Here is a 26530-nt window from a genome sequence, read left to right as displayed (position 1 = left end):
CAACTGAATTGCTCCACTGGGACGAGGGTGCCTAAAAAACATTTGAATTCCCCCCACAAAATCATATAATACATGCACAATGAGCCTAGCGATAAAAGACGAATCTTAGGGCAGCTGCCTATGGCCCAGGGATACAGTGGGCTGCCGCATGGGCTCATCCCTCCCTCTCCCCCTGTCTGTGGCCTGCTGTAATGGTTGATTCTATATCGGAATGGGAGAAGGGACCTTGTGACGTACCTAGGGGAGAAGACCCGTCACCAGGGGGAGGAGCTACAGCCGAACAAGGTACCCGAAAAGTACCCTCGCGGGCTCGCTTCGCTCACCACGCTTCGCTCACCACGCTTCGGGCACGACGGCTCGCTACGCTCCGCTTCGCTCGCCACCTAATTACTAAAGGTAATAGTTGGTGGCGTGGATACTAGATCAACTGACCCGCTGGCATAGCTCCTCCCCCTTGTGTCGTGGCTCCTCCCCCTGACAGAAAAGGTCCCTTAGGCCATTTGGATCTAGCCTCAACCCTGCTGTAATGCTGAGGAGTTTCCTGATCAGGCAGCCTGACTTACATCACACAGTCACTGAGCCAATAGGTGCACAGACCTGTCCACTGCCTGGGAGAGGAGGAGACAGCAGGGAGAGGTAACTGCGAGTCACTGTGTGAGTGTGTGAGAGAAAGAGCAAATGTGTGTCATTGTGTGTGAGAGCGCGTATCATTATGTGTGAGAATGTGTGTCAGTGTGTGAGAAAAGCTATGTCAGTGTGGGTCAGTGTGTCTAAGTATGTATGAGACAGTGTGAGGATGAATAAGATACTATGGGTGATGTAGTGATAAAAGTGGAGAAATGAGCCAGTGGAGAAGTTGCCCATGGCAACCAATCAGCTGCTCTGGATACTTTTATAGCGTGCAAATTATAAATGTTACGTCAATGCTGATTGGTTGTCAAAGTGTAGGATGGAGTGTATCAGTGTGTACAAAAGAGTGTGCCAAAGTGCCAGGGAGTGTGTGTCAGTGTGTATGATATAGTGTAGGTATGGATAAGAGATTGTGGGGTCTATTTATGAAGTAGTATAAAAAGTGGAGAAGTGAGCCAGTGGAGTAGTTGCCCATGGCAACCAATCAGCTGCTCTGTATAATTTTATAATATGCAAATTATAAATGTTACGTCAATGCTGATTGGTTCTTCTCCACTGGCTCACTTCTCCACAGTTTTCACTGCTTCATGAGTAGACCCCTGTGTCTCGATGTGTGAAAGTGTCAGTGAGTATGAAAGTGTGTGAGCATGTGTATGAGGGAGTGTATAAGTGTGTTGAGTTTGCCTCAGTGTGTATGAGGGTGGTGTGAAAGTCTGTGTCAGTTGGTATGGGAGTGTCTGAGAGAGTGAGTGTCAGCGTGTATGAGAGAGAGAGAGAGAGAGAGAGAGAGGGTAGGTGGGTATGAGAAAGTGAGTGGCAGTGTGTATGAGAGTGATTGTCAGTGTACTGAGTCAGAGAGTGAGTGTCAGTCATACTTACCTACTTTGCTGCCTCCTCCTCCGGGAGGAGGCAGCGATGTAGGTGTATGGGGAGCGCGGCCGGCAGCAGGATAGCCGGTTCGGGAGCGTGGCCGGCAGTAGGATGGGCGGTCCGGAGGCGTGGCATCGCACTCACGTCATTGTGACTCCGCCCCCCGCTGTGCTGTGCCGAGAAACGAGGCGCTGCATAGCGGGGGGCGGAGCTATGATGACGCGATTCAGCGCGAATCGCGTCATCGGACCCCCTCGGGCCGCCCGCATGTTCTCTGCTGCGGGTGGCCGAGGGGGAAAGCGGGAGGCTTGCCCACCTTTCCGGGGGGCCGGGAGGGTCACCCGATTTTCGGGAGCCTCCCGGCCATTCCGGGAGGGTAGGCAAGTATGGTGTCAGTGTATGAGAGTCTGCCTCAGTGTGTATGTAAAATGTAAATGTGTATGAGGGAGTATGTCATCGTGTATGAGAGTGTGTAGCTGGGTATGAGAGTAAGTGTCAGTGTGACTGTGTATGAGAGAAAAGTGTGCGATCGGGTTCGACATGCGCTGCGGTCGCAATTCGCACGCGCATCACTGCCCTGTGACAGGGAACGCCAGACAGCGATTGTTCTAACGAATATTTCAATTGCAGCAGCGATCACAAGGTGACTGACAGCAGGAAGGCGTTGCGGGGTGGCAACTGATCGTTTTCAGGGAGTGGAGAGGAAAACGCAGGCGTGTCCAGGTGTTTGCAAGGCGGGTGTCTGACGTCAATTCCAGGACCTGACAGGCTGAAGTGATCGCAAGGGCTGAGTAAGTTCAGAGCTACTCAGAAACTGCACAAAATGTTTTCTCTTACGTCCTAGAGGATTCTGGGGTCCACATTAGTACCATGGGGTATAGACGGGTTCACCAGGAGCTATTGGCACTTTAAGAGTTTGAGAGTGTGGGTTGGCTCCTCCCTCTATGCCCCTCCTACCAGACTCAGTTTAGAAAATGTGCCCGGAGGAGCCGGTCATAGCTAGGAGAGCTCTCCTGAGCTTTTCTGGTAAAGTTTTAATTTAGTTTATTTTTTTACAGGAGGCTGTTGGCAACAACCTGCCTGCAGCGTGGGACTAAGGGGGGGAGCAGTGTCCGCCCTGCGGGATCTGAGCCACTGACTCCACTGACTGGACACTGAGCTCCAGAGGGGTCTGATCGGTCTCCGCCACGGGGCAACCGCTCGCCCCAGCAGCATGCCGCCTACACCTTACAGGGCTGAAGAGAGTGGTGAGTTAGTCACCGACCCCGCTAGCAAGGTGTGAAGATGGCGGCATTGGGGAGGGTGCGCGGTATTAATAGTGCACATAGTGCGGCGCTGTGAGGGGCGCTTACCCCCACACTGGTCAGCAAGCCTGTCGGGGTCCAGGGATCTCAGCCAGCAACTTTCCTCAGGCCAGTATAATCATCTGAAGAGCGGGAAGATAGCGCCATTAAGAGGGCAGAGCTTCTCCTCAGAGCGGACCCAGCAGTGTTCCAGGCCAGCGCCATTTTCCTGCCTGCAAGTGCTGAGAAGAAGATTCAGGTCCCTCCACAGCAACTCCAGCTTACTGTACACGGTACCAGGGGGTTGTAGAAGGGAGGGGAGGCTGAAATTAGACTGTGTGTCCTATTAAGTAGCACAGTCAGCACTGACAAGGGGTTTCTCCTTGCTACAAAGTGTTGTGTGTGGGTTGGCTCCTATCTCAGCCTCTCTATTGCCATTTCTGGGGAGGGAAACTCTGTCTGCCCCCACGTGTGTGTGTGTTTGGTGGTCTCCTTCAGCTATGTCTAGGGACACTGTGTCATATGCTGCAGAGGATGTATCCTCCCAGGATGATCCCATTCCATACCTCCCAACATTGAAGCAGTGGAAGGAGGGACATCTTGGCGCGCGTAGCGCGCCCGCGGTCGAAAAGGGGGTGTGGCCTGTGTTGGAGGGGGCGTGGCTTCACGGGAGGGCCACGGTCGCGAGCCACGCCCCCGTTTTCATCACTGAGGGGGCATGGCCAGCGCTCTGTGAGCTGCTGGCATGCCCCCTCTCCCTCTAACTCACTGGAATAGACGCTGTGCGCATGCGCACAGCGTCTATTCACCGCTGCTCTGCTCTCAACTGAGCAGAGCAGTGAGTGATCAGGAGCCTCCCAACTGTCCCCTCCCCACCGCGGGACACTGCGGCCCGCGGGAGGGACAGCGGGACAGACCCAAAAAAACGGGACTGTCCCGCGAAAATCGGGACAGTTGGGAGGTATGCATTCCATGTAACCAGGATAGCACTGGTCAAGCTGATCTGCACTATGACTTTTTCTTCTTTATTGAGAGAAAGAATTACTTCACATCATTGAGTCTGTGTGGACAAGGGACTCCAGAACACTGAATACATAGAATTGAGATTTCACTCCTGTCTTTCCATAAGGACTCTTATGTAAGGATTTGTTTATGGTGTTTGCGGCTACTTTTAACATTCTTTTTATGCCATTAGCACAGATACCAGCAAGGGAACCCGAGTGCTCAGATTTCTGACAGGGTTGCTAGTAATGAATCTGCAACCCAGGTATTACAGAGCTCTATGACAGTATGGCCTGTGTCTGGTACCCCAGGACACCCCACTATATATACCCCCACAAACGTGCGCTTGTGCATGTCACACACAACGACACGGATACCGATTCTGACACTACAGATAGGGATGTGTTGCGGGGGTCCGCATCTCTTGCAAGGGGGGTGCAATTGTTGATAGAGGCTATCAGGGATGTGTTAAATGTAAATGATACCACACCTGAGCAGGTTGAGGAGGCTTTTTTCACTGAAAATAAGAACGCCTCGCTAACCTTCCCTGCGTCAAAGGAGCTGAATGCTATATTTGAAAAAGCATGGGTAAACCCTAAAAAGAAGTTTCAGATCCCTAAGAGGATTCTGGTGGCTTTTCCTTTCCCTGAGTGAGGAGGATAGGAAAAGGTGGGAAAACCCGCCGTTTGTTGACACATCTGTATCTAGACTCTTAAAAAAGGTGGTTTTACCTGTTCCGGGATCTACCGCCTTAAAGGAGCCGGCAGATAGGAAAATTGATAACACGCTTAAATCAATGTACACTGCTTCAGGGGCCATATTACGTTCCACTATTGCAGAGCCGGCCCTAACCAATATGATGCCCTAGGCAAGATTTTGGCTGGTGCCCCCTAGCACTGCCACTAGTTCTGCAGGAAATGCCTGGAATGAGTTAGCTGGCAGCTCTGCTAACGTCGGGCGCCTTTTGTTTATGACAATGCATCTTATTTGCATTACTATGTGGCTAGGATGCACAAGCAGCTTCTGCTGATTTAAAATGATATGCATTCTATATTCTGTGTGCGACTGCGGCTGTATCTGCATACAAAATGCTACATTACAGTGATTTCCAGGAATATACGCAACGTAGCATTTCGTATGCAGATACAGCCGTAGTCACCAGGGCCGGCAACAGACGTCTTGGGGCCCGGTAGAGTGATATCTCTGGGGACCCCTCAGAGCAACGGAATTTGCTGCGCTATATAATAAACGTTTTTTAAATAAATATATATATTTTTATTTATCTACAGTATACAGATATATAAATATGTATATCTCTCCTTTAGTCCTCCACACACACCGCGGTCTGTCTCTCCCCAATAACTGCATGATGATTCCTTGCTCACATCTCTGCAGGACATTAAGTGGCATATACTTGGGGTCCCTCTGATCCTTGGGGCCCGGTACAGGTGTCCCCTTTGACCCCCCCTGTCGCCGGCCCTGGTAGTCACACACAGAATATAGGCATGCCGCATATAATTTTAATCAGCAGGAGCTGCTGGTGCCCCTAAGCATACCTAATGCCATAGGCATTTGCCTAGTTTGCCTATGCCTAAGGCCGGCTCTGCACTATTGCTAGTGCATGGATTGCAAAGGCAATAGTGAAGTGGTCGGCTACCTTGCTTGAGGATTGGGATACGATGGATAGGGATGATGTTGCATTGTATTTACGCAACATTCATGATTCTGCAGGTTTTATGGTAGAATCCATGAAAGACCTGGGTTCCATGGCTGCGGGAATATCTTCCATGTCTGTTTCAGCTCGTCGGGACTGTGGCTCCGCCAGTGGTCGGCCGACGCGGAATCCAGAAGAAGTGTGGAGTCGTTACCCTATACAGGTCAGGCTCTCTTTGGGGAAGCTCTAGACGCGTGGATATCCACCGCTACAGCGGGTAAGTCTCCGTTTCTTGCCTCAGCAGCACCTGCTCCGAAGAAATCCTTCTCCTCAGCTGCGCAGCAGTCCTTTCGGCTTAACAAGCCTAGAAAGGCCAGATCATCCAATACCTTCTTTAGGGGAGGTCGGGTTAAGTCCATGAAACCTGCCGCTGCAGGTTGCCAGGAACAAAAGCCTACTTCAGGTACCCCAAAGTCCTCCACATGACGGTGGACTGCACGGCCCGATGGTGGGACCTGTGGGAGCGAGACTCAGACAGTTTTGTCATGTCTGGGTATCATCTGGCCTGGATCCCTGGATAGTAGATATTGTGTCTCAGGGATACAGGCTGGAATTTCACAGTCTCCCTCCTCATCGTTTTTTCAAGTCGGGCTTACCAACTCTGTTGGAGGACAGCACAGTGCTTCAAGACGCTGTCCAAAAGCTGGTGGAGGCACAGTGTCTTTGTCATGTGAGTCCAACTATAACCTTAACAGCAACCCTGTCCCTAATGCTAACCCTACCTCTAATGGAAATGTCAACATTTAGACCATGTCGATATTCTGTCAGTGTCGACCTTCTGGTGTCATAATTTTGAATGTTGACTTGTCATCAGCATGGTGACTGCATCCCGTAAATGGGTTGGTATCGGGTGACCGGCGGTTGCTATTGCAAAGGTATTGCAACCGCAACCCCCGTAAACGTGCTGCATCCTTAATTTTTTGGCACATCTTACATTTTCTCTCGCATGTGTGTCTTTTCGCTATGTGCGTCTGTTTTGTAAGTGTGAAACAGACGTGCACATGTATAAAAGTTAACAGAACTTGAGGTGTCTGACACCAACACTTGTTTTTCATCTGCGTGCAGGCGTAACCATAGCCCCATCTGTAACATAGTGCCTGTGCCCAGCCTTCATGAGGAGTAAGCACTTGATTTTAATGTATTTGAATGAGTGATGGATTCCGTATGCTCCGTCATAACCTGGTCCACTTACTGATGAATAGATCAGGATCGTTGCAGTCACCTACCAGTACTATAGTCACACATGAGAATTGTTAGCCAATGGATATATTTATTAAGCCGGGAAAAGTCCTAACTTTGGCGAAAGTGTTTTCACCGGAGATAGGGCCATGCCTGTTGATTAAGGTGGTCATTCTGAGTTGATCGCTAGCTGCATTTGTTCGCTGTGCAGCGATCAGGCTAAAAAACAGCATTTCAGTGCATGCGGCGCAATGCGCACGCGCGATGTACAAGTACAATGACCGATGTAGTTTCCCACAAGGTCTAGCGATGCATTTCAGTCGCACTGGCTGCCGCAGAGTGATTGACATGAAGTGGGCGTTTCTGGGTGGCAACTGACCGTTTTCAGGGAGTGTGGGGAAAAACGCAGGCATTTCAGTAAAAATGCAGGCGTGGCTGGGCGGGTTTGTGGCGTCAAATCCGGAACTGAATGGTCTAAAGTGACCGCAAGCGCTGAGTAGGTTTTGAAACTGCACAAAATAAATTTGAAGCCGCTCTGCGAAAGAATCGTTCGCACTTCTGCTAAGCTAAAATACACTCCCAGTGGGCGGCGGCATAGCGTTTGCACGGCTGCTAAAAACTGCTAGCGAGCGATCAACTCGGAATGACCCCCCAAAGGTGTTAACACCGTAATAGCATTGGCAATACGTATAGCATACCTTCCAACATGACATGATGCTCTGGTCCTGTACTCCCCTCTTACTCTATGATTGTCACCACCTGTGTTGAACGGGTGTAGTACTGGCGACCGGCGGTCTCCTGACCGCCGGTCACCTTACCGACGCTGGGATCCCGGCAGCATACCGACGCCGGGATCCCAGCAGGGAGGGGCGAGTGCAGCAAGCCCCTTGCGGGCTTGATGGCGACCATTCCCACTCTATGGGTGTCGTGGACACCCACGAGTGGAAATAGTCCCTGTTGGTCGGCATGCCGACCATCGGGATAGTGAGCCGTCGGGCTCACGGAGGAGGTCATGTGTTGAACTAGTTGTTTCATAAGAAAGATGTTTCCCCACAGGTGATGGCAATGATAGAGGGAAGTTAAGGTACAGAGCATTTTGTCCTTCCTGGAAAGAGCCATCTTGGGAGGTAAGGTATAGCCAGGTTTCACGCACATACAGTGACATATCTATAATGGGTGCAAGATGTGCGGTGCACATGGGCCCTGGGTCCAGGGAGGCCCAGCCCCGCTCACCCTGCACCCTTGTCTTGAATACTTACCCCTCTGGAGTCCCACATCGGCAGCAGCAGTGCTGCACAAATCACTGGGAAATGTAGGCAAATCACCAGAAAAATGGCTGCCACGCCATTAATCTGGAGACCTGCACATGCGCTCTTGTCTCCTAGTGAGCTGCCGGCTAAAGAGGAGGGAGCCCAAATGGAGACTTCACACGGGCCCCCTCCTCTCTTAATGCACCACTACAGCCATAGCTTCCTCATGCAAAACATTGGGAAATGTATTAAGCAAGGATGTATATGTACCACCACAATCCATGTCTTGTCTCAGGGCGGAGATAAGTGCTGGGACTGTGCCTGCAAAATAGGACAGTTGGCATCTCTCATAGGCCCTCATTCCGAGTTGTTCGCTCGGTGGGGGTCATTCCGAGTTGTTCGCTCGCAAGCTGATTTTTGCAGTTTTGCTCACGCTAAGCCGCCGCCTACTGGGAGTGAATCTTAGCTTCTTAAAATTGCGAACGACGGATTCGCAATATTGCGATTACACACCTCGTAGCAGTTTCTGAGTAGCTCCAGACTTACTCGGCATCTGCGATCAGTTCAGTGCTTGTCGTTCCTGTGTAGACGTCACAAACACACCCAGCGTTCGCCCAGACACTCCCCCGTTTCTCCGGCCACTCCTGCGTTTTTTCCGGAAACGGTAGCGTTTTTTCCCACACGCCCATAAAACGGCCTGTTTCCGCCCAGTGACACCCATTTCCTGTCAATCACATTACGATCGCCAGAGCGAAGAAAAAGCCGTGAGTAAAAATCCTAACTTCTTAGCAAATTTACTTGGCGCAGTCGCAGTGCGAACATTGCGCATGCGCACTAAGCGGAAAAACGCTGCGATGCGACAAAAAATACAGAGCGAACAACTCGGAATGAGGGCCGGTATTTTTTATCGCATCGCAGCGATTTTCCGCTTAGTGCGCATGCGCAATGTCCGCACTGCGACTGCGCCAAGTAAATTTGCTATGCAGTTAGGTATTTTACTCACGGCTTTTTCATCGTTCTGGTGATCGTAATGTGATTGACAGGAAGTGGGTGTTACTGGGCGGAAACTGGCCGTTTTATGGGCGTGTGGGAAAAAACGCTACCGTTTCCGGAAAAAACGCAGGAGTGGCCGGAGAAACGGAGGAGTGTCTGGGCGAACGCTGGGTGTGTTTGTGACGTCAAACCAGGAACGACAAGCACTGAACTGATTGCAGATGCCGAGTAAGTCTGGAGCTACTCTGAAACTGCTAAGAAGTTTGTAATCGCAATATTGCGAATCCGTCGGTCGCAATTTTAAGAAGCTAAGATTCACTCCCAGTAGGCGGCGGCTTAGCGTGAACAACTCTGCTAAAATCAGCTTGCGAGCGAACAACTCGGAATGACCTCCCATAGTTCTGCCTACTACTATTCATGGATGTCCCTGGGAAATGTTTTCCTTGCAGTACAAACCCTATTTACTATATATATATATATATATTACCATTAATAAGAAAAAGGCAGAAATGCATTGATCCTGGGGACACGTTTTGTGCAGGTGGGGGGTGTTCTGCGCTCCCTCCAATAGTTGATATGTGTATGTGAAGACAGTTTATCTGTGCAGCCTAGGTTTCCAGGGTAGGAATTCTTTTCAAGTATTCCTCAATTTAACACATAGCAAGAGAAAGGATACCTTTGGCGCTCTGGATAGGGTGTGAATATTTGTAAATAATTTGTAAGAGACTACGATGGTGTTTATGTATATAAGGTTATTTTATTTTAAGTATGGTTACTAGAGATGAGCGGGTTCGGTTCCTCGGAATCCGAACCCGCCCGAACTTCATTTTTTTTTACACGGGGCCGAGCGACTCGGATCTTCCCGCCTTGCTCGGTTAACCCGAGCGCGCCCGAACGTCATCATCCCGCTGTCGGATTCTCGCGAGGCTCGGATTCTATCGCGAGACTCGGATTCTATATAAGGAGCCGCGCGTCGCCGCCATTTTCACACGTGCATTGAGATTCATAGGGAGAGGACGTGGCTGGCGTCCTCTCCGTTTATAGAGAAGAGAGTGAGACTAGAGTAGAGAGAGACACAGTAGTAATTTTGGGGAGCATTAGGAGGAGTACTACTACTTGCTGAAGTGATAGATAGATAGATAGATAGATAGATAGATAGATAGATAGATAGATAGATAGTGTGACTGTATAATGTATATCTGACTTGTGGGGGAGACACTGACAGTGGGGAGCAGTTAGAGCCTGAGAGCAGGACTCAGGAGTACATATAACGTACAGTGCACACTTTTGCTGCCAGAGTGCCACACTGCCATTGTGACCACACTGACCACCAGTATAATATATATTGTGATTGTCTGCTTAGGAGTACTACTTGCAAGTTGCTGATAGTGTGACCAGTGACCTGACCACCAGTTTAATAATCACCACCAGTTTAATATATATATATATAATTGTATATAATATATATATAATATTGTATACCACCTACCCGTTTTTTTTTTTTTTTCTTCTTCTTTATACATACTACTATAGTAGCTTACTGTAGCAGTCTGCGGTGCTGCTGAGCTGACAGTGTCCAGCAGGTCCGTCATCAGTCATTACATAATAAATATATATACCTGTCCGGCTGCAGTACTAGTGATATTATATATATATATATATTGATTTCACCTCATTATCATCCAGTCTATATTAGCAGCAGACACAGTACGGTAGTCCACGGCTGTAGCTACCTCTGTGTCGGCAGTCGCTCGTCCATCCATAATTGTATACCACCTACCCGTGGTTTTTTTTTTTTTTCTTCTTTATACATACTACTATAGTAGCTTACTGTAGCAGTCTGCGGTGCTGCTGAGCTGACAGTGTCCAGCAGGTCCGTCATCAGTCATTACATAATAAATATATCTACCTGTCCGGCTGCAGTACTAGTGTGATATTATATTGACAATGCTAAATTCCTTTGTCGTATAAACAACCCTTTATGAAGTCTAAGAACACTGTACGCTGTTTACTTAAGAAGTACCGTACGGGTACGCTGGTTGCGTAACGATCGCTCCGCCGTAGGCGAGACGCTCAAGCGTCACGTTCGCTCACGGCCCAGCGATCACAGGACAGCACGTTAAGGGCTATGACTAGAGTAATGATTCGCTATGGCGTAGCGGACGCTCGAGACCACGAGGAGATCACCAGCGGCGCAGACGCTCACAACGCTATACCTTTATGTCTAAACCTTATACCAATGAAATACACAGAATACCTTAATGTGAGTACAGGGTGTAAGTGCAACCTTGTGTAACCTGACTAACTACAAAGCTGCTTGAGCGTCACCGACGCTCAAGTGAACACTTAACACTATAGAAAATACACAGATAACTGTTTAGGGTCCAAAGCCTATTAACTGTATTATATCTAATATACTTGTAAAAGGGGATAACAGTACAAATGATACACTACAATATAACAGAGACTTCCTAACCAAAATACAATACTATCTAATACAATACAATACTAGTCTAGGGGAGATGTGAGAGAAAAGAGAAAGGAGAGAGAGAGAGAGAAATGGAGAGAGATGAGAGAAATTGGCTCACAATAAGACAATGATTACGGAGAGAAACTTACGCACAAGGGGAAACGATCGCATGCGCCTGGACATCCAGCACCCGATTTTCAGCAATGAGAACCGTTGAAGAGTGAGAGCTGGATGTGGTCGGCCTGCCTATTTATGCCCCACACACAATGCAATCCTACAGTCCCTACAATCCCATTGTCCATTGGACGTCGGAATTCGGCCCTGCATCATAACAAAAGGTCATAGGTTGATTCATACAGGTGGGCTGTGACGATTTCAAACAGCTCAGGTGGGTGGGGAACTAGGTTTCCCGCCGCATACCTGAGTATGAGTAAATAGTAGAAATGGACATAAACTTCTTATGTCCATAACTATTCGCACGAGCGATTAATACGCTCCAAACCAACACCGGAATATTGCTATTTAAATACTCTTCCGATGGGTACCAAACACTACTGCATGACTCCTGTTAGACCCTTCCTACGATACAAAGAGGGATTCCTCAGCTCAGGGACATTCTATATTAACCAAACTTTCAGAAACTATCAAAGGGATCATGATCTACAAACTACATTAATTGTGAAAATATGTAACGAATGAGTCGCACGCTACGACTACATAAACTCTACCGTAAATACGCATACCGTGCGCCCGCGGGTGCACGCTATTGCGGGTATGCGCCTTCACGGGAGAGCGTACGCATGCGCAGCGCGGACCAGTGTGCGGTGCAAATATGGCAGTGTGTATGGGGATATTTTTCTGACTTTGACAGTCCACCCTTTGGCAGTCAATAATAACTGCCACTTCCTGAAAACATTTCAAAAGGAGAAAAATATATGTCAGGGGTTAATTCATTTCCATGGTTGGGTAAGGGAGGAGAGAGGAGAAGGTGTGAAGAGGGTATGACCTAGTGAGATAGCAGAAGCATGTGTGTATGAGTCCATGTTTGGAGGGTCATGTATCATCGTGCCGTACGTGTGGTAAATCAAGCTTCGAGGTATTGCGAAGTATACATTTGAATTCCTTCTTATCCTGTGGTACAGGTCTGTGGATGGGCTGTCAAACTTTACCGAGCTCTTTTCGGATTTTTTTTTTTTGAACAAAATGGGGAGCACATTTTAGTTGATGATACATGAATGGGGGAATATGTGATTGCTGATATCTGTGCCTGTATTCCCTATACTATGTGTGTTATTACCTGAGGGTTGTAGAGATGAAGATGAAGAACACTTATGGAAAATGCAATGATGTTCTATGTCAGGTAAATGTACATCTGTCGTCGAAGTTTTTGTTCGGTATCTGTTGAGAGTCGTCTTCTTTGCGCTGTATTGCTCCTTGGGCATGAGCAAATAGCTTTGTCAGTGCCATCAGATTTACAAAAATGTTGGGCTAGCGTGAGTTTAAAAATACTAGGGAAACTGGGGATCCATGGCAAAGTTCATCAAGTGTCCATATCATAGGTTGTCAAAACTTAATCTTTGGTGCTTGTCTGTTGTCTGTATAGCGTCTCGTCAACTTCCTCGTCCAAGGGGGGTCTTTGTATCTTGGAGAAAAGCAGAAAAACAGGTGAAAGAAATGGACCGTATAATCGCATTTTCATCACATCCTGGTTTCTATCATTGGGTCATAAATCAAATCCAGGTTAATTACGGTTTCCTCACTCCTCAAACTCATCACTCTTGTACTTTGTTTGCACCTCATTAAAGCCTGCCCGCATCTAAATATCAATCCAATAAATATAACAACACCTAAGATACATAGTAGAAACTTTCCAACATCCATTATGACTCCTTGAGCCCAGTCTCCCAAACCGGAGAACCAATTTCGCGGGTTCAACCATGACACCCAACCAGTCAGCTCATTACCTACAGCAGCAAGGGTGAGATTGTGTTTTCGACGAAATTCCCACTTCAATTGGAGAATATCGTCCATCTTTTGGTCTATGACCTCTACCGGATCCTCGGTGTTATTTGTGATATACGTGCAACACTTTATGCCGTACTGTGTTGCCAATGTAACACAATATCCGCCTGTTACTGCTGTAAGATAATTAAGAACCATCCTATGCTGAACTAGTTCTGTTTTGTAAGCTTGAAGTTCTCTTCCAGTGTATCTAAACGTGTCATCATACATTTCAGTGATATTATCTAACAAATTGGCGAGTGCGGAAATGTATCTATAGTTCATCACTCCTCGAGCGGTGCGAGTGAAATCTAACGCTACCAGAACCTGAATCCCGGTGGATTCATGGATAAGATCGGAGGCCGGATGCTCTAACCTTTCTGACAGTTGTCTTTTAACTCGGTGCTCGTAATGAGTGTGAGTATAAGGAGCTTGGGCACCACGGTGTATGTCCTTCATTTTGTCATGTGTAACAGTCATCACTTCAGGCAATACTTTTCCAATATAACACAATCCTTCAGAGTTTGGGGCAAGCCATTTGTACGCCTTTCTCCCGCATATGAAATATGCATCATCGGGGAGAACATAAGGGACGGAGAAGGACATGACCATGTTACAAACCTTCCAGGTGAAATCTCCTGACCCTAATTCTTCCATCTGCTTAATGCACGTATCAGTTTGTACGATATGTGCACAGTATCCTGGTGATACCTCTCCAACTCTAGTAATCCTATTTCCTAAGGTATATCGATACCGGAAAGATTTTCCTCTACTGGCTATGTGGCGTACAAGCTCTGTATCTGTAGGCATTCTATCTGCTCTGTGTGAAAAGGTCATGGTAAGGTTGCTCCATGACACTTCCCAATTTCCCGGCTTACGGGGATTGGAGATATTAAAACATAAGAGGGACCTATCCACATGGTATTGGTGGAGCTTCAAACTAGGAGGGCTGGAGATGTTAAACCTCCGGTCCACCGGTCTCCCACCACTTAGCTCAAGTACCTCCCCTAACGTTAAAGGAAATGGTACTAGCCCTGATTTGCTATGACCCTGAGGTACTTGAGAGCATACCCAACAATCTGTTTGGTTTAACACGTTACCCACTAAAGAGTGATAGTCACTCAATGGATGCCGGTCCATATGGATATTAAAACTGGATTGGCATTTCTTTATGCATCCATCTTCAACCAGATTATCACAGAGCCTACAGATACAGTTTTCTTCAGCTAACAATCCATCACAATTTCTTCTATCGGATCGTTTTCTGATACTCGCCTTTGCTTGTTGGTTTGGTTGATCTTGGAAAACTACGCCTCCATCATCATAATCGGAACCCATTCCAGAACCTCTCTCGACCTCTATGGTACTCTCGCCGGAACAGACTGTTCTGGTCAACATCACTGTTAACATCAAAATCCGGATCACAGTCTCTTGGGGCAAGTCCATCTTTGAGGAGGAAATAGAGAAGAATGAGAAGGGGGAAAAAGAAATTTCAAGGAAGAGGGGATGGGAAGTGGAGAAAAACAATAAAAGGGAGAGGGGAGTCGACAACTGCTTTCGGTCTTCAAGGCTCAGGTGCCGCCTCAGTCCTCCTGGAACAGACACTCCAGTGATACAACCTCTACCGTCTGTTCCTTATCACGGGACTTCTCTGGATCAGCAACCTTTTTGCAGTGGGATGAATGGACCCAAGTCTCTCTCTCAGCAACCTTCAATGCTGTGGTGCTAGTCAATAAGACCTGGTATGGTCCTTCCCATCTATCAATAAGACAACCTGAGCGTAGAAAATTTCGTATCATTACATAATCCCCAGGTTCAATGTCATGACAATTACTATCTGGTAAATCAGGAATCACCAACTTCAGATTATCATTTTGATTCCTCAACTGCTTACTCATGTTAATCAAGTACTTTACAGTTACTTCATTGTTACATTTTAAATCATCCTGAGGGTTAATCATGACATGCGGTTGTCGACCAAACAAGATTTCAAAAGGAGACAGATTAAGAGGGGACCTGGGAGTGGTTCTGATGCTATACAAAACAATGGGTAAAGCTTCTGGCCACGTCAATCCTGTCTCTGCCATTACTTTACTCAATTTATTTTTAATAGTGCTGTTCACTCTTTCGACCTTCGCACTCGCCTGTGGACGGTACGGAGTGTGCAGCTTGCTATCAATACCCATTAATTTACACATTCCTTGAAAGACATCACCTGTAAAATGGGTACCCCTATCACTTTCAATGATTCTAGGGATACCATATCTACATACAAATTCCTGCACAATTTTCTTAGCTGTAAACATAGCGGTATTTGTAGCTGCTGGAAAAGCTTCGACCCAATTCGAGAAAACATCTATACAAACAAGTACATATTTCAAATTTCGACATGGGGGTAATTGAATGAAGTCGATTTGTATTACCTGGAAAGGGCCGCCGGCAGGTGGGATATGGGATGGTTCTGTAGGTATTGCCTTTCCAATATTCTTTCTCAGACAGGTAAGGCATGACATTGCTCTTTTACTCGCATGAGAGGAGAATCCTGGGGCGCACCAGTATGCTCTTACCAATTTGCACATCCCCTCCTTGCCTAGATGAGTCAGCCCATGAGCTGCTTCAGCCAGACATGGAAGGTATGCCCTGGGGGCCACTGGTTTACCATGTCCATCCGTCCAGAGCCCTGAGGACTCCTGGCCATATCCCTTTGCCTTCCAGACTGCTCTTTCCTGTGTGGAACACAAATTCTGCATCTCACACAACTTTTGTGTGTTGATGGTATTAAATACCATCAGTTGTGTGGTGTCTGTCTGTATGGGGGTAGCAGCTGCAAGCTTTGCGGCTTCGTCTGCTCGGCTGTTACCAAGGGATACTGGGTCTTGGCTATATGTATGTGCTTTACATTTGATAACAGCCACTCTGTCGGGTTCCTGTATCGCTGTTAGAAGCCTTTTTATATATGCTGCATGCGCTATCGGTGTACCAGCTGCCGTCATGAAATTTCTGAGGCGCCATAGGGCTCCGAAATCATGTACTACCCCGAAGGCGTATCTAGAGTCGGTGTAGATATTGGCTGACTTACCCTTAGCCAATTCACATGCTCTGGTTAGGGCGACCAGTTCAGCAACCTGGGCTGAGTGAGGTGGGCCTAGCGGTTCCGCTTCTATGGTGTCTTGGTCATCTACGACTGCGTATCCAGTACACAAGTCTCCCGAGTCTGACTGTCTATGACAACTACCGTCAGTGTAGAACGTGAGTTCTGCATCTTCCAGTGGATTGTCACTGATGTCAGGCCTTGCGGTAAAATTTTGGGTCAAATATTCCATACAATCATGTGTATCTTCCTTTGCATTAAATCCTCCTTCCCCATCACTCTCACCTTCCACCCTTTGTGTCTGACCAGGCACACCTGGTAGAAATGTTGCAGGATTTAATGCGCTGCATCTCCTTATGGTGATGTTTACTGGGGCCATTAATGCCAATTCCCATCTTGTAAACTTTGCTGATGAGACGTGTCTGGTTTGGGCAGAATTCAATAAGGCAGATACCGCATGTGGTGTATGGATTGTGAGGTTGTGGCCTAGCACGACATCTTCGCTTTTTGTCACTAGCAATGCTATCGCCGCAACGCTACGCAAGCATGTGGGGAGAGATCGCGCTACCGTGTCTAGCTGGGCGCTGTAGTATGCGACTGGCCTGCTGGCGTCACCGTGTTTTTGGGTTAGTACACCTGCTGCGCACCCAGCACTTTCTGTTCCGTATAGTTCAAAGGGTTTCCCATAGTCTGGCATACCTAGTGCTGGTGCCTGCGTTAGGCATTGCTTAAGTCTCTCAAATGCTGCTTCGGATTCGTCTGTATGCGAAATCCGATCAGGTTTGTTTGAAGAGACCATTTCCTGCAAAGGTAACGCCAATATGGAAAACCCTGGGATCCAATTACGGCAATACCCACACATTCCTAAAAACGTCCTGATCTGTTGCTGGGTTTGTGGCAGTGTCATGTCTCTAATGGCTTGGATTCTATCAGCGGCCAGGTGTCTCAGTCCTTGTGTTAGACAGTGTCCCAAATATTTTACCTTAGTTTGGCATAATTGTAACTTGTCTTTGGAAACCTTGTGACCTGTGTCTGAAAGATGAAACAGGAGCTGTTTCGTATCCTTCAGAGATGCTTCCAGTGAATCTGAACACAGTAATAAATCGTCCACATACTGTATCAATACTGATCCACTGTCTGGTTGGAAAGACTGTAAACAATCATGCAAAGCCTGAGAAAATATACTTGGACTATCTATGAAACCTTGGGGTAACCGAGTCCACGTGTATTGGACTCCTCTGTATGTGAATGCAAACAAATATTGGCTGTCAGGGTGCAGAGGTACCGAAAAGAAAGCGGAGCAGAGGTCAAGAACAGTGAAAAATTTGGCAGTGGGAGGAATTTGCATTAGGATGACAGCTGGATTAGGCACTACGGGGAACTGACTTTCAACTATTTTGTTAATCCCCCTTAGATCCTGCACTAGCCTGTAACCCCCCCCCCCCCCACTCTTTTTAACAGGGAAGATGGGACTATTTGCTGTGCTGGACGTTCTTACTAGAATGCCCTGTTGTAGCAAGCGTTCTATTACTGGGAAAACTCCTAACTCCACCTCTGGCTTCAGAGGATACTGTGGGATTTTTGGAGCTATCCTACCATCTTTTACTTGTACAGCTACTGGAGCTACATTTGCCATTAATCCAGTGTCCTGTCCATCTTTTGTCCAAAGTGACTCTGGTATCTGAGATGTCATCTCTTCTACTTGGGATGGATTCCTATTTGTCATAATTGAATGTGACATTAATTTTGATGGGGAGTCTAACATGTCTCGTACCTCCTGAGCGTGATTCTCAGGAATGTCCAAGAATACACCTTCAGGAGTACAATAAATGACGCAACCCATTTTACATAGTAAGTCTCTACCCAGGAGATTAGTTGGTGCCGATGCAGCCAGCAAAAAGGAATGCTTGGTATGCAACGGCCCTATTGTAATCTCGGCTGGTTTGCTAACAGGGTAGTGCTGGACTACTCCTGTTACTCCCATGGCTGGAATTGTCCTACCAGTGGTTCTCATGCCCACTGTCGAATTTATCACTGACTTGGCCGCCCCTGTGTCTACAAGAAAGTTTAAAGTTTTACCAGCTACATTGATTGCAATCTCTGGTTCACTTCCAAGACTGGCAATCAACTTAACTGGCTGCAGATTACAGGTATGGCCACACCCCTAGTGGGTATGCTGACCTCCCTGAATCCCGCTGGCAGCGACTACTTGTGAGGGGGTTAGCTGGGAACTACCAGAGGCATGCCAATCTCTGTTCGGGGGATATCTTTTTGTTTCCCCTGTATGTGGCTCGAAACTCCGCCTCTGTGGACCCTGCTCCCAATGTCGTGTGTCGTGTCGTTGTCTAGGGGGTTGAAAAGATCTTTGTACACTCTTTGTTCTACATTCTCGTGCATAGTGTCCCGGTCTGTTACAAGAAAAACATGTTATTACACTTGCCTTACCCACAGGATTCGGTGGTACATACGCAGGCTGCCTTGTGGTCAGCGCCTGTATACTTACTGACATCAACTTATCACTTTGCGACTCCCTGTGCCTAGTGATGTTTCTGTCGTGATCAATAGCAGCCTCTCTCAATGTGGACACTGACAGACCTCGCCAGCATGGTTGCGTGGTCTGTACCCTAGCTTTTAATGTTTCTTTTAAACCATCCATCAGTACAGATACTGCTACTTCTCGGTGGTTTGGGTTGGTCTTAATGTCTTCTATACCAGTGTACTTTGCCATTTCTAATAGTGCCCGGTGAAAATATTCTGTTGCCGTTTCGGACTCCTTTTGCTTAATGGAGAATATCTTGTTCCATTTAACAACGGCTGGGAAATACTCTTTTAGCTGTAAATTTATCCTTTTTACATTATCCTTGTTGTACACGTCTGTAAGCGGTACATCTTTATCCAATGCACAGTCAGCTAGGAATTGAGTTGCGTCGACATTGGAAGGTAAACAAGCTCTTAGCAGTATCTGCCAATCCTTGTTGTTGGGTTCTACAGTGTTGCCTAGATCCCTGATGTATTTTTGGCTAGCAACTAAGTCCTTCCTGGGGTCAGGAAATTCGGACACTATTGTTCTTAATTCCATTCGGGAAAATGGAGTGTACATGGCAATGTTCCTTATGGGAGTGGCTCCCGACACATCTGTTTTTCCATTGGGAACTGCTATTACCCTTACAGGAGCAATTCTAACAGCCTCTTCCTGTGTAGATTCTACAGCTTGTTGTGGTACAATTGTTTCAGTGTAGTGCATGGTGCCGTACTTACCCGTTGACACGACCTCACCTATCCCTCCGCTAGGGGCTTTCGCTAATCTCGTGGGTGTCGCTGTGCCTACTGTGGTCTCTGCTATGGTGGCCGCAAGAGAGAGAGCTGAAATTGTTGCTGAATCGTCTTCTTGATCACACTCCTGAGGAAAGTTCAAAGCAGGGTACAACTTGCACGGGTTAATAATTGCATGAGTTACTTGGTTAACATCATTTACATTTACAGGGTTACTAAGTGTTTGTGTTTTACAACCCAGTGCGTTTCTCTCCGCAATCAACTTCTCTCCTGCAATGTATGGTGGAGGAGGGGCTGTGGCTATCAGCTTACTGACTGCCCCAGATCCTGCCGCCAGAGCCAAACCTCTCTGTATCTCACCTTCCTGGTGCCATAACTGTAAATAATCATGATGCTGAATTCGTCTCTTTGTTGATTTTACGAGACATATCCTCCTCCTTAAATTTTGTAACACTTCTGGACTGAAGCTACCTATTCTTGGGAATTTGTCCCTGTCTTGTACAGTCATTCTCTCCCATTCATCACATAAAACCTCTGTGTGACTTCCGTATTTTTCACACATGATGTATCTTGCCGACCCGACTGGTCGGTTCTCTGAATCAACCCGAACCGAGGTTGATCGCCCCCTACCTGAACAACTGGCCCCCATAATCTGCAGGTGTTGCTTACTACTCCTTGGATCTTTATATCAAGGTTTTCAGCGAACCCTTACAAACAAACCAAGATGTCCTGGGCAGGCCGGCGGTGGCGGTTTACCAAGTACCCCACTTACTTCTCGCCCACGTTGGCCAGTACTGCAATCACTGTAACCAGAGCTGCTGTACCCAACTCAGGGCCCCTGTGAACCTGTGTTTACTGGAACATATGAGGGTTACCCGCAGGACACTTACTCTTTCCAGTAAAGGTGGGGTTGTTAGATAGTTCCTGAGTGACCAGCGAACTTCCCTTCCAAAAATAAAAAATTACACAAATCACGTCAGAATGTACAAATAGCGTTTGTGACCACTTTACTCTAATGGTATTAGGTCAGATTACTAACTACTGCACACAATTACGTGCGGTCCAATCGTTCAGTACATAAGCACTACCTGTTATGTACTGAGAGATTAATGGAATCGATGTTTCCGGCCGCGATTCCTTCAGCATGAGCTTATGGCCTATATGGGTTCTGCACCAACACCCCAGGCGTTGTGCCTCTTGTACCTTTATAGCGGACCTCTTTGTCTATTTTACCTGTTACCTTATGACCTCCTGGTCTGTTACCGTCTGTTAATGACCTCCTGGTCTGTTACCTTATGACCTTATGGTCCGCTATACTCTAATGCTCAAATATTATTTCTCTATCGTCCTAGTGGATGCTGGGGTTCCTGAAAGGACCATGGGGAATAGCGGCTCCGCAGGAGACAGGGCACAAAAAGTAAAGCTTTTCCAGATCAGGTGGTGTGCACTGGCTCCTCCCCCTATGACCCTCCTCCAGACTCCAGTTAGATTTTTGTGCCCGGCCGAGAAGGGTGCAATCTAGGTGGCTCTCCTAAAGAGCTGCTTAGAGAAAGTTTAGCTTAGGTTTTTTATTTTACAGTGAGTCCTGCTGGCAACAGGATCACTGCAACGAGGGACTGAGGGGAGAAGAAGTGAACTCACCTGCGTGCAGGATGGATTGGCTTCTTGGCTACTGGACATTAGCTCCAGAGGGACGATCACAGGTACAGCCTGGATGGTCACCGGAGCCGCGCCGCCGGCCCCCTTGCAGATGCTGAAGTTAGAAGAGGTCCAGAATCGGCGGCTGAAGACTCTGACAGTCTTCTAAAGGTAGCGCACAGCACTGCAGCTGTGCGCCATTTTCCTCTCAGCACACTTCACACGCTGTCACTGAGGGTGCAGGGCGCTGGGGGGGGGCGCCCTGGGAGGCAAATGTAAACCTATATACTGGCTAAAAATACCTCACATATAGCCCCCAGAGGCTATATGGAGATATTTAACCCCTGCCAAACTTCACTAAAGAGCGGGAGACGAGCCCGCCGTAAAAGGGGCGGGGCCTATCTCCTCAGCACACAGCGCCATTTTTTCTCTCACAGAAAGGCTGGAGAGAAGGCTCCCAGGCTCTCCCCTGCACTGCACTACAGAAACAGGGTTTAAACAGAGAGGGGGGGCACAAATTGGCGATATAAATATATATATAAAGATGCTATTAGGGAGAAACACTTATATAAGGTTGTCCCTATGTAATTATAGCGTTTTTTGGTGTGTGCTGGCAAACTCTCCCTCTGTCTCTCCAAAGGGCTAGTGGGGTCCTGTCCTCTGTCAGAGCATTCCAGGTGTGTGTGCTGTGTGTCGGTACGTGTGTGTCGACATGTATGAGGACGATGCTGGAGGAGGCGGAGAAATTGCCTGTAATGGTGATGTCACTCTCTAGGGAGTCGACACCGGAATGGATGGCTTATTTAGGGAATTACGTGAGAATGTCAACACGCTGCAAGGTCGGTTGACGACATGAGACGACCGACAAACAATTAGTAACGGTCCAGGCGTCTCAGAAACACCGTCAGGGTTTTTTTATAAAAAACGCCCATTTACCTCAGTCGGTCGACACAGACACAGACACGGACACTGAATCCAGTGTCGACGGTGAATAAACAAACGTATTCCTCATTAGGGCCACACGTTAAGGGCAATGAAGGAGCTGTTACATATTTCTGATACTACAAGTACCACAGAAAAGGGTATTATGTGGAAGTGAAAAAACTACCTGTAGTTTTTCCTGAATCAGATAAAATAAAATGAAGTGTGTGATGATGCGTGGGTTTACCCCGATAGCAAATATTGGCGTTATACCTTTTCCCGCCAGAAGTTAGGGCGCGTTGGGAAGCACCCATTAGGGTGGATAAGGCGCTCACACACTTATCAAGTGGCGTTACCGTCTCCAAATACGGCCGCCCTCAAGGAGCCAGCTGATAGGCAGCTGGAAAAATATCCTAAAAAGTATATACACACAGACGGTGGTTATACTGCGACCAGCGATCGCCATCAGCCTGGAGATGCAGTGCTGGGTTGGCTTGGTCGAATTCCCTGACTAAAAATATTTTATTGATATAGAGCATTTAATAGGATGCATTCTATATATATGTATGCGAGATGCACAGAGGGATATTTGCACTCTGGCATAAAGATAAGTGCGTTGTCCATATCTCCCAGAAGATGTCATGGACACGACAGTGGTCAGGTGATACAGATCCCATACGGCACATGGAAGTATTGCCGTATAAAGGGAAGGAGTTATTTGGGGTCGGTCCGTCGGACCTGGGGGCCACGGCCACAGCTGGGGAATCCAACCTTTTTACCCCAAGTTACATCTCAGCAGAAAAAGACACTGTCTTTTCAGCCTCAATCCTTCCGTTCCCATGTGGGCAAGCGGGCAAAAGGCCAGTCATATCTGCCCAGACATAGAGGAAAGGGAAGTAGACTGCAGCAGGCAGCCCCTTCCCAGGAAAAGAAGCCCTCCACCAGTGGGGGGGGTAGTCTCAAGAGTCTCAGCGCGCAGTGGGATCACTCGCAAGTTGACCCCTAGATCATACAAGTATTATCCCAGGGGTACAGATTGGAGAGTCGAGACATTTTTTCCTCGCAGGTTCCTGAAGCCTGCTTTACCAACGGCTCCCTCCGACAAGGAGGCAGTATTGGGAAAAAATTCACAAGCTGTATTTCCAGCAGGTGATAATCAAAGTACCCCTCCTACAACAAGGAAAAGGGTATTAGTCCTCCACACTATATTGTGGTACTGAAGCCAGACGGCTTGGTGAGACATAGTCTAAATCTGAAATCTTTGAACACTTACATAAAAAGGTTCAAATCAAGATGGAGTCACTCAGAGCAGTGATAGAGAACCGGAAAAAAGGGGACTATATGGTGTCCCTGGACATCAAGGATTACCTCCATGTCCAAATTTGCCCTTCTCAACAAGGGTACCTCTGGTTCGTGATACAGAACTGTCAATATCAGTTTCAGACGCTGCCGTTGAATTATCCACGGCACCCCGAGCCTTTACCAAGGTAATGGCCGAAAAGATGATTCTTAAAAGAAGAAAGGCATCTAAATTATCCCTTACTTGGACGATATCCTGAAAGGGACAAGTTTCCAGAGAACAGTTGGAGGTCGGAAATGATCTATCTAAAGTAGTTCTACGACAGCACGAGTGGATTCTAAATATTCCAAAAATCGCAGCTGTTTTCCGATGATACGTCTGCTGTTCCTAGGAATGATTCTGGGCATAGTCCAGAAAGAGGTATTTCTCCTGGAGGGGAAAGCCAGGGAGTTATCCGACCTAGTCAGAAACCTCCTAAATCCAGGCCAAGTATCAGTGCATCAATGCACAGGAGTCCTGGGAAAAATGGTGGCTTCTTACGAAGCGATTCCATTCGGCAGATCTCACGCAAAAACTTTTCAGGGGGATTTGCTGGACGAATGGTCCGGATCGCATTTTCAGATGCATCAGCGGATAACCCTGTCTCCAAGGACAAGGGTGTCTCTTCTGTGGGGGCTGCAGAGTGCTCATCTTCTAGAGGGCAGCACATTCAGCATTCAGGACTGTGTTCTGGTGACCATGGATGCCAGCCTGAGAGGCTGGGGAACAGTCACACAAGGAAGAAATTTCCAAGGAAGTGTGGTCAAGTCTGGAGATTTCTCTCCACATGAATATACTGGAGCTAAGGGCAATTTACGATGCTCTGAGCCTAGGAAGACCTCTGCTTCAAAGTCAACCGGTGCTGATCCAGTAGGACATCATCATGGCAGTCGCCCACGTAAACAGACGGGGCGGCACAAGAAGCAGGAGGGCAATGACAGCAAGGATTCTTCGCTGGGCGAAAGATCATGTGATAACACTGTCAGCAGTGTTCATTCCGGGAGTGGACAACTAGGAAGATTTCCTCAGCATAAATGAATTCCACCCGGAAAAGTGGGAACTTCATCTGGAAGTTTCCACATGTTTGTAAACCGTTGGGAAAGACCAAAGGTGGTTATGATGGCGTCCCACATGAAGCGCCAGGTCTAGAGACCCTCAGGCAATAGCTGGGACGCTCTGGTAACACCGTGGGTGTACCAGTCGGTGTATGTGTTCCCTCCTCGGCCTTTCATACCCAGTGTATGGAGAATGATAGGAAGGAGAGGAGTAAGAACTATACTCGGGGTTCCGGTTTGGGCCAAGAAGAACTTGGTACCCGGAACTTCAAGAGATACTAGAAAGGATCTTGATTCAGCAAGAATCATGTCTGTTCCATGACTTACCGCAGCTGCGTTGACGCCAGGGCGGGTGAACGCCGGATCCTAAGGGAAAAAGGCATTCCGGAAGAGGTCATCCCTACCCTGGTCAGAGCCAGGAAGGAGGTGACCGCACAACATTATCACCGCTTAGGTGAAAATATGTTCCATGGTGTGAGGCCAGGAAGGCTCCACGGAAGAATTTCAACTAGGTTAATTCCTACATTTCCTGCAAGCAGGAGTGTATATGGGTCTCAAATTGGGGTCCATTAAGGTTCAAATTTCGACCGGTCGATTTTCTTCCAGAAAGAAATTGGCTTCAGTTCCTGAAGTCCAGAAGTTGTTAAGGGAGTACTGCATATACAACCCCTTTTTGATGTCTCCAGTGGCACTGGGCGATCTCAACGTAGTTTGGGATTCCTAAAATCACATTGTTTTAAACAACTCAAATCTGTGGATTTGATATATCTCACATGGAAAGTGACCATGCTGTTGGTCCTGGCCTCGGCCAGGCGAGTGTCAGAATTGGCGGCTTTATCTCACAAAGCCATATCTGATTGTCCATTTGGACAGAGCAAAGCTGTGGACTCGTCCCCAGTTTCTCCCTAAGGTGGTGTCAGCGTTTCACCTGAACCAGCTTATTGTGGTGCCTGCGGCTACTAGGGACTTGGAGGACTCCAAGTTGCTGGATGTTGTCAGGACCCTGAAAATATAGTTTCCAGGTCGGCTGGAGTCAGGAAATCTGACTTGCTGTTTATCCTGTATGCACCCAACAAGCTGGGTGCTCCTGCTTCTAAGCAGACTATTGCTCGTTGGATTTGTAGTACAATTCAGCTTGCACATTCTGTGGCAGGCTTGCCACAGCAAAAAATATGTAAATGCCCATTCCACAAGGAAGGTGGGCTCATCTTGGGCGGCTGCCCGAGGGGTCTCGGCATTACAACTCTGCCGAGCAGCTACGTGGTCGGGGGAGAACACGTTTGTAAAATTTTACAAATTTGATACCCTGGCAAAAGAGGACCTGGAGTTCTCTCATTCGGTGCTGCAGAGTCATCCGCACTCTCCCGCCCGTTTGGGAGCTTTGGTATAATCCCCATGGTCCTTTCAGGAACCCCAGCATCCACTAGGACGATAGAGAAAATAAGAATTTACTTACCGATAATTCTATTTCTCGGAGTCCGTAGTGGATGCTGGGCGCCCATCCCAAGTGCGGATTATTCTGCAATACTTGTACATAGTTATTGTTACAAAAATCGGGTTATTGTTGTAGGAAGCCGTCTTTCAGAGGCTCCCTTTGTTATCATACTGTTAACTGGGTTTAGATCACAAGTTGTACGGTGTGATTGGTGTGGCTGGTATGAGTCTTACCCGGGATTCAAAATCCTCCCTTATTGTGTACGCTCGTCCGGGCACAGTACCTAACTGGAGTCTGGAGGAGGGTCATAGGGGGAGGAGCCAGTGCACACCACCTGATCTGGAAAAGCTTTACTTTTTGTGCCCTGTCTCCTGCGGAGCCGCTAT

General features: G+C 47.6%; 1 protein-coding gene across 1 annotated transcript in view; it reads left to right on the top strand.

Moving 5' to 3' along the window:
* The first annotated feature begins 543 nt into the window (after window positions 1–543).
* Window positions 544–26530, top strand: part of ANO1 (anoctamin 1) — a 303304-nt gene continuing 277317 nt past the window's right edge. The window contains exons 1-2 of the mRNA XM_063944141.1: window positions 544–636; window positions 2131–2291. The gene's annotated coding sequence lies outside the window, so the exon portion shown is untranslated. The remainder of the gene's footprint in view (window positions 637–2130; window positions 2292–26530) is intronic.

The sequence above is a fragment of the Pseudophryne corroboree genome, chromosome 11 (genome assembly GCF_028390025.1).
Source record: "Pseudophryne corroboree isolate aPseCor3 chromosome 11, aPseCor3.hap2, whole genome shotgun sequence".
NCBI classification, from domain to species: Eukaryota; Metazoa; Chordata; class Amphibia; order Anura; family Myobatrachidae; genus Pseudophryne; species Pseudophryne corroboree.
The sequence above is the reverse complement of the archived record's forward strand: the minus strand, read 5'-3'. Positions and strand labels throughout refer to the sequence as shown.